Source organism: Choristoneura fumiferana, chromosome 19 (assembly GCF_025370935.1).
Source record: "Choristoneura fumiferana chromosome 19, NRCan_CFum_1, whole genome shotgun sequence".
In the NCBI taxonomy this organism is placed as follows: domain Eukaryota; kingdom Metazoa; phylum Arthropoda; class Insecta; order Lepidoptera; family Tortricidae; genus Choristoneura; species Choristoneura fumiferana.
Window position 1 is genome coordinate 6,052,062 of NC_133490.1, and position 13,360 is coordinate 6,065,421.

The 13,360-nt window shown below is 37.2% G+C and overlaps 2 protein-coding genes across 10 annotated transcripts in view; one reads left to right on the top strand and one right to left on the bottom strand.

The window, feature by feature from the left end:
* Positions 1–13,360, top strand: part of LOC141438735 (polyamine-transporting ATPase 13A3-like) — a 426,124-nt gene that overhangs the window by 201,910 nt on the left and 210,854 nt on the right. The window lies entirely within an intron of this gene.
* Dmtn (transmembrane and coiled-coil domain 2 protein Dmtn) overlaps positions 1–13,360 on the bottom strand; it is a 56,408-nt gene that overhangs the window by 42,251 nt on the left and 797 nt on the right. The gene's annotated exons all lie outside the window — the stretch shown is intronic.

Here is a 13,360-nt window from a genome sequence, read left to right on the forward strand (position 1 = left end):
CAGGGTTTCTTAAACTTTTTGACGACCGGATGGCTAAGTGGTTAGAGAACCTGACTACGAAGCTTGAGGTCCTGGGTTCGAATCCCGGCCGGGGCAGATATTTGTGTGAATAACACGAATGTTTGTTCTCGGGTCTTGGATGTTTAATATGTATATAAGTATGTATTTATCTATATAATTATGTTTATCCGTTGCCTAGTATCCATAGTACAAGCATTGCTTAGTTTGGGACTAGGTCAATTGGTGTCAAGTGTCCCATGGTATTTATTATTTATTTTTGCAATCACGGACCACTTTCGCAATTTAACCAATTCCACGGACCCCTGTCAAAAATATTAATGAAAATGAATACTCGTACTATTGAATTCACCACCCGATAACGATCATGCGTCGCGTCAAGTTTACTACACAATTTCCTAATAAATTATGTTTAGGTACAGACTGACCTACTGCGGACCCCTGATACACATACTACGGACCCCACTTTAAGAAACCCTGCTCTAGGATCATAAAAACCACAGGTAAGCGTGTGCGCCAAGTCGTGGGTAAACGTACGCAGTGGGTAAGTGTACGCAATCACATACATATCGTACTGAAAAAAAGCGTAGTCATCAAAAACCTTGTATTAAAAGTAAAACTGAGATTCTTAATAAAATATTATAAGTAAGCAAAGACTTCAATATATCAATGTACTTATCATATAGATCAATGTTTACTAGTTTAGTTAGCGTTCCGTTCATATTTATTTTACTACATAACTCATCAACTCGTATCAGTACACTACATTGTTATAGTATGTTTCTAGTCCCGTAGCAAAACGAAGATAAAAGAACAATTAATAGGAGTCAATGGCTTTTCACAATACCCTTTCCTCTATACATGCTTCTCGGTTGCGATTAATTTGTTCTAAGTGACCTATTTTTGTTGACATGTCGATAATAGCTATCTATATTGCGACAGTGTTTTACAAGAATTTTAAAAGTCATAAACTGGTGATAGCGTGAAGTTAATTTACAAAATATATAGGTTAAACGTGGTCTGATCATTCGAATACCCACACGAATACGTCCCAAACTATAACGCAAACAATTACCTACTATATTGTTACTTTTACATTTTTCCTGCTTGTTCTGTTCTTTTTAGGATTCCGTATACAAAAAGGCAAAAACGGACCAATTACAGTTTCGCCATGTCTGTCTGTCCGTCCGTCCGCGGCTTTGCTCAGAAACTATGTAATGTATTAGTGCTAGAAAGCTGTTATTTTACACGGATATATGTAGCAATAGCAACTATTTGACGACCAGATGGCCAAGTGGTTAGAGAACCTGAGTCCTGAAGCTTGAGGTCCCGGGTTCGATATTTTAATTAATAATAAAAAAAATTGCTCTCGGGTCGTTTGGACGTTTAATATGTATTCAAGTATGTATTTATCTATATAAGTATGTTTATCCGTTGCCTAGTATCCATAGTACAAGCTTTGCTTAGTTTAGGTCAATTGGTGTCAAGTGTCTCATGATATTTTATGCCGACAAAATGGTAATTTTTTTCAACGCAAATATAAAAAAAGCTTGATAATTTTTAGTACTTTGAGAGTACCTAAATCGCAGCCTAAGGTATAAAATATACCTACATAAACTTGGAAGAATCCGTACAAAATACAAAATCCTTAGAAAAATATTAGGTAAGTAATTGATTTTTTTCGTAACGGCTACGAAACCCTATCTTGGGCGTTTCCTACACGCTCTTGGCCGGTTTTACTATTATACAGACGGTGAAGTGGTATTCTTTTGTTTATCCCAAAGAGAGGACACCATTTTCAAACTTATTCAGTCCCTTTATTACCCGTAATTTAAATGACATGTATTCAATAGTCGCAGCTACGATGTCGGCCAAATAACATCCGGAACGATTTCAGCACTCGCGTCGAGCACAAATCAGGACCATTAACTCAGGTCAATTGGCCAAAAATATCACGTACATAGTGCTTCGACTGCTGGACACTTTACTACCTTTTCGCAGTAACCGCGCTACTACAGAGTTAGTTTGAAAAAGTGTGAAATTAGTAAAGGTGACAAAACAGAAAAATAATCAACTACTTTGGAGGATTTAGATTGCAAAAGTATCACTTTTTTATTTGGACGAGTCTAAATTCGAATGCACCGTACATCGAATGGTGTTTGCACTTAGTATAATGAGCCCGTGTAACATTGACACATATCTCAGGCAGTAATTGACCTAATTGGGGCAAAAAACTATTATTACTGGATACGTAATGGCTAGTCTGTGTTAGAATTTTTGCATATAGAATTTTCTACAGATGAGAGTAGGGTCGAGCGTTAAGAGGTTTTTTTTTATTGGATTGGATGGTAAACGAACAAGTGAGTCTCTTGATGGTAAGAGATCACCACCGCCCGTAAACATCTGCAACACAGGGGTATTGCAGATGCTTTGCTAACCTAGAGCACAGCCTAGAGGCTTAAGATGGGATACCTCAAGTACCAGTAATTTCACCGGCTGTCTTACTCTCCACGCCGAAACACAACAGTGCAAGCATTAGTTGAGTCATTTGCAGTAATTACTTTGTTATACCTAGTGCCATCCACGAAGACGCGTGATTTTGTCAAAATTAGACTTTAATGACATTGTAATAAGAACCACGGCACGCGTCATCGTGAATGAATCTAAGTACTACTAAGTACTAAGTATTGCTTTCCCACTACGAATATTTGACATGCTAAAGTCCAATAGATGACACCCTCTTGTCACCTCTATTGCCAATATCATAAAATTCAGACAGCCAAAATATCGAGCAGTATTCTGATGTCTTCCTTAATTCTGTTAAATGTACTGGCAAAGAATCTACTGCTAAGAACCCCTAGGATGACACTGGTTAGCTGAATTATACTGTAATAGAAATCAATATAATAGTACTAACCTATCATAAGAACGTATAATCCAATTAAACCGTATCAGACGCACTCATAAGTCTTAGACGGGATTATCCGAAGCATCGTCCGGCTTTTAATTGAAGTCATTATTTTAACTAGTACTGTAACTATTCACCTGTCAAAATATAAAGTATTCTTATCCATACAACATGTCTGACTAGCATATTAAATTCATAATTATAGGAAATTAGCTACCATGGCTAAATATGGTCTAACTGAAGGTAACGTAACGTGAAGGTAAGGTAACGTAGACTTAGGTTTTCAGAACAATCTCTCTACTTGTCGATCCCTAATTAATTGCTACTCTCTACCACTCATAAGGCTTACTGGCAGAGATCCCTTCAGGGATATGTTCGCCTTTATACTTTGCACTTTCTTTGTGTGAGTAACCGTTTTGTATTTTGTTTTAGTAGAATAAATAGTAAAAAACAAACAAACGAAAATTCGTGACCATTGTATGCGATCAAATTTTCGACTAATAATTAGCGAAATAATTAGTGAATTTAAAAATGGTCCTGCCGAATAGATTGATATTAAAAAAAGGAATAATTACAAATCATAAAAAAACTATGCTGTTGTTTACAATATGTAATTGTACTAAAATAATAAAGGTAAAGAAATAAATAAATTTAAAATTCTCAGTCGGAACCTTGCACAAAATAATCAGATATTTCGAAATGATGACATGTGACTGAAAAAAAAACCGCCATCTAACATTTTCTAATTAAATTAATCTATAGCTAGGTATATCTCAACAACAACAGTGGCATCAGATGGCCTTTGGGACAATACCCGCCAAAACAATAATAAAATCACACGTAGGACCACAGTACAATGGACTAACGGAGCGCGGTGTCATGTTGCGTAAGCGCTGCGTTGCGTATCGTAGGTACGATCGCATTCGCAGTGCAGTGAATGCAAGTTATCATGATGCATGCTCAGTGCAATGTACTAAGTAGTACTATAAAGCTACTACTCATTGTTTGTAGCCAGTTTTGTTCAAGAACTAAGCCCATAGCATCAGCCATCAGTGACTAAAAGAACATGGAATAAAAGGATAATTTGTGTCGGAACCGGAGTCACCACTACTTCAAGAGATTGCTATTCGACTAGTGTTTGAAAAAGTTGTTGCGTACATGATTGACTAAAGGATCGCTCGCAAAATCGTGGTAAAAATGAAGTTCCTAACATAAACGCACCTACTCTGGCAGAGATAAAACTTTAACTAAACCAATAGCCAACAGTTAATTGCTCTTTCCGGGCGAAGTTCCGGGATCAATATTAATCTTGCGCAGCTGCGGCTTATTCAATTTAGAATGGACGCAGCCGGACCAATTAGCCAGGCAATGTGGCTAGCGTCACTTAGGTCCAGAAACCACTGTAACTGCCCATAAGAAGTGACAGCTGTCACCCGATAAATAAACAAATATAACAAACATCTGATGCCTTTAAATCCTACAACGATGACGGCAACTTTTTTTATCAAAATTCATTACGTGTCATCTATCTCTATTCTCTACCCTTTTTAAAAAGCTCGTTTCTCAAAATCGATGACCTTACCAAGGGAACTGTAAGTGTGCTTGAAAGTTCAGTTTAGTTTACGTATCGATTTGAGATAGGAGCTATTTCAAAGTAACATCAGCCGCACGCTTACACTTTCGGACCTTACACTATAAGTTCAAAGTTCCATCGGCACCACCTCGATGACTGGCGGTTTACTTCTGTACAAACTAGTCTTAGGGGCTTCTAAGAGAACAAACTGGTGGCTCTGGTTGCTTGGGTTTACTGGTTCTCGTGGGTAGCTGGGATTGCTTACCATCAGGTGGACTGACCCTTATCTATAAAAATATGGTATTGTAGACTGCAAGCTGATCTTTGGGATGTAAATTAATGAGAATAAAACACACGCAGCGCGAACAAGGGCTTATGACAGGACACACGTTATTCTTTTGTTTCCTTATCGCGCTGCCTTGCTTCCTAATTTTATTGGTGGCCAGTTTTGTTAGACAGTGTAGGTATGCAAACTTTAAAAAAAAATTGTACATGCGTCGCCGTCTAGAGGTATGATATTACCGGTTGTGGTAGTGGTCAAGAGATTACTAGGACAACGTGATTGAAATTGAAACGTCTGCTTGTAGTAAATACCTAGTTCATTTGACAAAACTTTAAAATATTTCTACTTCTGGCATGGCCAGGTAAACACGGCCCAAAACATGTGTTGATGATGTTCAGATATGGCACAATGTTATCGAATCACATATCGATTTGCCGGCCTAAATACTAGGCACTTAATCAACGGTGACTGATGATAACACGAACAGCAATCTTATCGATAATCTCCAATGTTAGTTTAACCTGAACATTTCTAGGTAGGTAAATAAACAATTGCCACGCGACTAATGGCATATAACAGGCGGCAAGTCAAATACTATTGGTTTGGACAAGATAGCTGTTGTAGAAGCTAAGAAAGATGCCATGCCTATGCTTTATTGTAGAGGATAAGATGTAAAATGGAGCATCAAAAGTTTTCACCTTTTTCTATTTATAAGATCAAGAGTGTACCAGCAGACCGCAAAAAGAAATTGGAGAATTAAGGAAAGAAAGAAAAAGCTGCTCAAGCTCTAGAGACTGTTGCCGGCGCTTGTAGTTATCACACACCTATACTTCATTTAATTTAGAATTAGAAACCACAATAACATTATATTGCGCCTGGTCAATGCTATGTGTGCCTAATGGAAGAAGCTTACCTACGCTCCTGTCCTGGCCGGTAATGAAATTAGAAAACTCGCAGCGCGGAGAAGAAACATAGAATATCAGCTGTCAAGTCAGACCTTGTCTGCGCTGCGTGTTAATTTCAAGTATGTATAATTTTATTAATTTACAGTATTCAAGTGCTGTTTAGTCATCACCATCTCAATCTCAGCCCATATACGTCCCACTGCTAGGTACAGACCTCCTCTCAGAATGAGAGGATGCTTAGTAAAGTAAATAAATTTACCCGCTTTTGTCTCATTCTTAAATCTATCTGCCATTAAGTGAATAACTATGCATCGTTTCGAATATATATCTATCACTGGAGAATTATCCAGTACAGGATATACCTACGTGCATATAATATAAGCACTATTTAACAGGATTACTATCACCTATGAGATTAGCAAACCTGTGCTACGCGTTTGGATTAAGTATGTGTTAAATGCATGCCAGCCAATGTGTTAAATGCATGTGAGAGAGAGAGAGAGAGAGTTGATGTTAGACTTGTTAGAGTCGACCAAGAAATTATTTTAATCTCCCAAGGTTCAATGACAATACAGTAACATATAATTTTCTATTTATTTTAGAAATCAAAGCTTGTCAATGCGTGTTAGAATTTGGAAACAATTTTTAAGCTACCTTTACATATTACAAGAGTTAGGCATATAAAGGGTTTAACTCAATATTGAGACAGAGAAAAAAAATACGTAAATATAAATAGCTTGTGATAATGATAAATTTCCAGGCTGAGCCTGTAACGAAGCACAGCCCGAAATAGTTGCAAAAAAAAGATTATCCCAGAGATTGTGCGTGCGATATTATCTAGTACATTTCACAGGTGAGTGAGTACCGAGTGCCGTAATTTAGGAAAATTACGAAAACTGTACAGGAGAAGCAGAAAAGTACATAACACTTGCTAAAAGTTTTGTGTTGCACACATATGTATGTGTACCTATGTAGGTACAAATATATAATGGAGATAATGTATAAATTTATGTATGTGAACGTAATATGACATGCAAACCTTATCGGAACCGTTAAGTAATAACGGGATAAAACACTCATGGTTGAAACCAGAAACTTGATATATGTACTTACTATGTTAGGCATCTACTGAGTTACCATTATACGTCCAGATTTGATCGTACTGAGTAAATATCATTTTACTTCACGTAAAAAACGATAACTTAGCAACAATATCACGCACTCGCCCCCAAGCCGACGCTATTATCCCTGTAATTTTAGAATATCCGGACGTTACGGAATGTCTGGCTCTTTTTCCAGACTTATCGAATTTTTAAAGGATAACCAACCATGCAATACTTATTAGACTACTTTTCGTAACGGGTAGCTAAAAGTTCTTACTTAACGTAAACCTAGTACCTATACTAAATGATCGAATTGATCGATAAGTCTCCGAAAATGACCTATAAAGTACATCTCAAGTGTATTATTGATTCCAAAGCCACTACTCTGAATCAAAGATAATTCGCTAACAGAGGATCCGCCCCCTACATTATACGCAGCAACTGAATATATCCAGCGATAGCCGGAATTGTTGTTGACTTGACATTATATTATCATACTGAAAAGGGCAAAATGAATGTTAATGCAGCAATAACTAAGTCAGTAGCGAACCCTGTAAGCGAAGTAACTGGCCTGAAACCAATCTACCAGTCGGGAGAACTTAAGACTTCGGTAAATTAAGTAGCTACCTATGGTACGTCCAAGAGAAAAATCGAAACCAATATACGATCATTTTTGTGCCTGTGTTTTTACGTCTATCAGAGCAACCTGCTCGGAATCTACAGAACCTTTACTTGAAATTTGTTAAACTTTTATGATGACAAATCAGATTAAAAAAAAAAGTTTCGCAAACTTCTCGTCAGACCATTACGTACTCTGTGATGATGTGAGTTCGACTCTGTCTTGCATTTATCCGGTTTTTATTTACACCAGTCACCTGCTCTAAAAATATTAACGAGATTTAAGGTAAATTGTTTTACAGCGAAGTTTCTGTTGGTTGCGAACCTTCCAGTTATTACAATTTCAGTCGCTCGAGTGAAAAGTACTATAGTTCATCTCTTTCGAACACGAAACGAAGTTTAGTGGTATCATTTAGTTACACTCGGGCGGGTTCACAGATACCGAAAGTTTTGACTATCCACACAAAATGTTGGATCCTGTAATGTAATGTAACCCTCAGACATTTCTAAACAAATTTACTAACGTAGGTGGATAACAGTTCGTCCTAATTTGAGGGATTTACTCATAAAAAGAAATGATGATATTAATATAACGAGTTTTCGTATGAATTCTGTACTTTGGTAGCCAGGTCCGCTCATTTTCAAGCATTCATTTGATTTAGTTAGGTATACTGTTGCCAAGACCGGTTACGAGATGCCAGCTTCAAACACTATCTGCTAACTTGGGTGCTGGTTGGAATCAACTTTAAGCAGAAGTTATAGGATCGCTTTTAGTTACATACCATACCAGTTACATAACATATGTCGAAGGGTAAGTCACCGGTCACGACGGTCTGAGTATCGAGCATCTCCGGCATGCTGGGCCGCACCTTCCTAGAGTATTGGCAATGTTTTATTCCCTTTGCTTACGTCACTCATATTTGCCGGTGGAGCTAATGAAGACCGTTGTGGTGCCTATCGTCAAGAGTAAGGTGGGAGATATATCAGATAAAAATAATTATAGACCTATCTCTCTGGCCACGATAATCGCTAAAGTGCTTGACGGTTTGCTTGATACTCAATTGGATAAATACCTGACGTTACACGACAACCAGTTTGGGTTTAAACCTGGGCTGTCGACTGAGTCTGCCATATTGAGTCTTAAGCATGTCGTTAGCTACTACACTACTCGTAGAACGCCTGTTTTTGCATGTTTTCTCGACTTGTCAAAGGCGTTCGACTTGGTAGATTACGACCTCTTGTGGAAGAAGTTGAGGGAGTGTGATGTGCCTGTCGAAATTATTAATATGTTTAAGTACTGGTATAGTAATCAAGTAAACAATGTTCGATGGGCGGGTCGGTTCTCCTCGCCGTATAGGCTACAGAGTGGAGTTAGGCAGGGTGGCCTCACCTCACCGAAACTTTTTAATATTTATATAAACGCGCTCATCGTCGCGCTCAGTAGTCAGCATGTCGGCTGCCATATCGACGATATATGTGTCAATAACCTAAGTTACGCAGATGACATGGTGCTACTGAGCGCGTCGGTGGGCGGTCTAAAGACACTCCTGAACACTAGGTTTGCTGACGACATGGTCTAATTATAATGCGAAAAAGAGCGAGATCATGTTTTCAGGCCTAGAGAACCCGCCAATAATGTTGAATGGTGTACAATTGAAACGTGTGACGCAATTTAAATATCTCGGCCACGCTCACGGAAGACCTAAAGGATGACGCTGATATCGCAGAGCGCTGGCGATCGAACATGCTTTTTGTACGAGAGAAGTCAAAATAACTCTATTTCGTGCATACTGCACTTCGTTGTGACGTGCGTCTGTGGGCGCTGTACCCGTAAGTCGCTCAACATGATTGCTGATAGATTTGACTGTCCTTAATGAACCATTGCATGTTCACGTAAAAAGAAATGGTGTTTAAAGTGCACCAATAATATTTTCCCTAAATTAATTAATTACCTATTTCTGACATTAATATAATTTTGCATTTTGCTTGAATTGATGTATTTAAATTTGGACCTATGTTGTTCTTGAAAATAAATGAATTATAGGATTATTTTAGTTCAAAAATTCCAAGGTTGGGAAGGGAACTTGCAGGTGGGTGTAATTAATGATTGTTAATAATCTGCTTGAAATTTAAGCGTAGGTATTAACTTTTTTTATAGTTCGTACCTTTTGTGCGCTGTTTCATTATCGTAATGTTCACTTTCCGTTTCGGTATCAAACTATGCACCCGAATTATAGGGTAGGCTACCCTATTTGTACTCGTAACGTCTGAATTAAATTTCATTGACTCTGATATACAAGGCTGTCAAAGAGATGAAACGGGATTGATGAATTAAAGCGTATGTAGTTTCCAAACTCGCCAATGGAGTTCCTAAAATAGATTTATCTAGAAATAAAGTTATATCTGGTTTAGATCTATATTTTTAGAACGTGTGGGCGAAACGCTTACCTACTGGGTTTAACAGGGAAGCTAAAAAAGCTCTTTCTGGGAGTTTTAACCATAATATTGAATTTTAGTCGTATGCATAATGTTGTAATTGTATTTCCCTATCTATTTGAAAAGGACATTCTAAGAACAAATTAACGATTTATTTTTAGTGCTTAAATACGACCATTTTATTTGATTACTTTACTAACTTTCGTAATTTGAATACCGATTTTAAAGACCAATAAACAAAGATACTAAACAAGTATTTATAATCAATGTTAACGCAACTTTAGTCTACACTATACCACTTAACTTAAACCATTGCCGGATAAGTAGCACTCAGATTTTGTTTAGTCGCCTTGTTCCCTCGATTGCGATATTGAAGATGTCAAATATGATTGGTAGCTGGGCGGGCAGCGCCAAGAATAGGATAGTATACCGTATACCCTACTGTGACCTAGGTAGGTAACTTGACAGTTGGAATCAATATCGTCTAGTATTGATTTGCAGATTAGGTATTCAGGTCTTTCGTGATATAGCATTAGTGACGCTACAATCCGGTTGACTTGTTAATGTTAATACTGTGGGTTTTATAATAGATTCCTCCAATGAGTACATAATATAATTGTACCTATTAAGTATTCTACTAATGCATAGTTTGTGTTAAAAATATTCATCATATCAGCCATAGGACGTCCACTGTTGGACATAGGCCTCCCCCATAGACCGCCAGTTGCCTCGGTTGGAAGCGGCTTGCATCCACCGTGAACCCGCGACTTTAACCAGGTCATCCGTCTATCTCGTTGGTGGACGTCCTACGCTAAAAAATATTGTGTATTATTTATTACGTGCTGTTCCCCGCGACTTCGTCTGCACCGAATTTGTTTACTGTGTAATACGAATCAAATAAAACAAATAGGTTCCGACGCGCTTATAGGCGTCGGTTATGACATGCGCCCAAATCAGCTGGTTAACAAAGCGTCACGGAAATCCCCAAAGCTGTGATCGGCTTGCCGACTAGTCGGCTTCTTTACAACCGACTAATCGGCTAGTCGGCCAAAGCCATGATCGGCACATCTTGAATAATTATAGTTTCATTGATTTATTTTGAATGATTCAATTCATTTTTAGTTTTATATAAATTAAAAATTATTAAAATAATATGTAGAAACTTTTCTGTTTGCTGCTGTTGACACCTTGGCCTTAGACGAATATTTTACTTTTTGCACTAGAGCATAAAAAGTCATTTTGTGTCGCCTAGATCCAGCATAAACACGATAACACGAACTTCTCGAGCATGAGAAGTGAAAACAAAATATTGAGATATTACAACTTATAAATTCTGCATAATTAATAATAAAATAAAATAAAATAATGAAAAGCTTTTTACAACTAAGTAAATGGCTGCCTTTGTTTAACTTAACAACTAAACTTCATAAAAAAATACTTAAATTAAATTAAATTCTTGGTAAGGTAAGCCCATATAGGTGTTAGGTAATTGCATCACAAGCATTTAAAAAATATAGTGGAATATGATATTGATGATGATTATATGATTTCCAGTATGTTGATAAATAAAATGTTCCTAATATTGCTATGCCCTTAAACAGGGTTGTACCTAGACCTAAGGTGACTGACTGTACAAAGTGCAATGATGAAATAAATAAATAAATGTATTTCTTGCTCCAACACACCATAACTGGCAACATGAGTAGATATACTTAATCAATAATCAATTATTACATTGTTCTAGGAAAAACTCAGTCCAGAAGCACTAAAGAACCTACAAAATTAGGCTTTTATTACAACGATAACATTTATACAACAAAATATAAAACTATTATGCTCTATCCTACCCCATAGACATTTGTCACCTGAGGGTTGAGATAGAATACCTCATTTGCCCATAATTTCACTTGCTCTTACGCCTACACAATAATCCAAGCACTATATCATACAGCTGGTGGCACGTTAGTAGTACTGCACAAAAGTAAAACATATGATATCATGGGGGACAGAGTGCACATGAGAAGCGCTGACTGGCGTGCACGACAGCAACATGCGCAGAAATGAATGGTCCTACATTTATTTTTATTTATTTATTTCAATTTCAATATATATTCTGCGGCCTATAACAGAAGTTTGAACGAATAAGCTGCCAGTAGTGTGAATACCAAAGCATAAAAAGATAGGATGGCCGATGGTGTTGAAAAGTTCTCAAATGCAGATGACAAATCAGCAAGAGGAGCATAGGACATCCACCAATGAGATGGATGGATGCATGACCTGGTTAAAGCTGCGGGTTCACATTGCATGCAGGCCCCTTCCAAGTCCAACCAAAGCAACTGGAGGTTTATATCCGACAGTGAACATCCTAAGGCTGATATGATGATGATGAGACTCCAGGCCATATGATTTGGAATATGATGTGCATTACACAATAGACCTATATTATTAGTAGGCGTGAAAAAAGTGCAAAAAATTTGACCGTCCTACCAGTTATTTATAATTTCATAGGAGCTAAGTGTTTAAAGCAAGTTGCCATAATTGCATCCAATTATTTGCCATTATCATAACCTGTTACGGGAGACATCTCAGGCTGGTACCCTGTCATTAGATCACTTGAGATGAATATTGTTGCTCTTAAGCGATAAGGCCGCCTATTGCTCACCTTGTAATTTTAATAATTTGTTGTCTGTATAACTTACTATGTCTGGTGTACAATAAAGAGTCTTTGTATTGTATTGTATTGTATTTTTTTGTGCAGTGCAGCAGTTGTTGATGCCAACTGTGACTTTAAATAAAAAATACAAGACTGACTTGTCAGTTGGAGCACTTATGGTATTGATATCAGAATCTGCATACTAATGTAATAAGGTGAATTGTTTTGACAACCACTTAACTTAACTTTTTATACAGCTAATTTTTTATACTGGAAAAGTGCCGTTCCTGCAGGGTACACTTAGGTCATGTCAAGTTTAATTTAATTTTTTTAATTTAATTTATATATAGTTAAACCAAAGTTCCCAATCTGCACTGGGCCCGCATGGGGACTATGGCCCAAGCCCTCTTGTTCTGAGAGGAGGCCTGTGCCCAGCAGTGGGACGTGGGACTGGGATGAATGAAATAGTTAAACCAACCTTTTTTTTATTTTTATACAATATAGGCTTGTATTTGCCCACAATCACACCTGATGGAAAGCGAGATGAGGCCTACGATGGAGCATGCTTGCCTAGTAAATGCTTATTCACCCTAGACTTGAAAGCGGCTAAATTGTAGGTATATAGATAGGTATGAATAATATAATTAAAAACCCTTCAAACTATAAAATTTAAAACAACAAGCAAAAAATTTAATACCAAATTGGCTGTATACTATGAAAAGATTATGCTATAAAATTCACATACATAATGTTACTTTAGTGACAAATGCATGTTTGTAAACATTCTCCTCACATCATTAACAAACCATACAATGCTTATACTACGTCCGTAAAGTTAAGTTCTTTTAGAATGACTCATACCC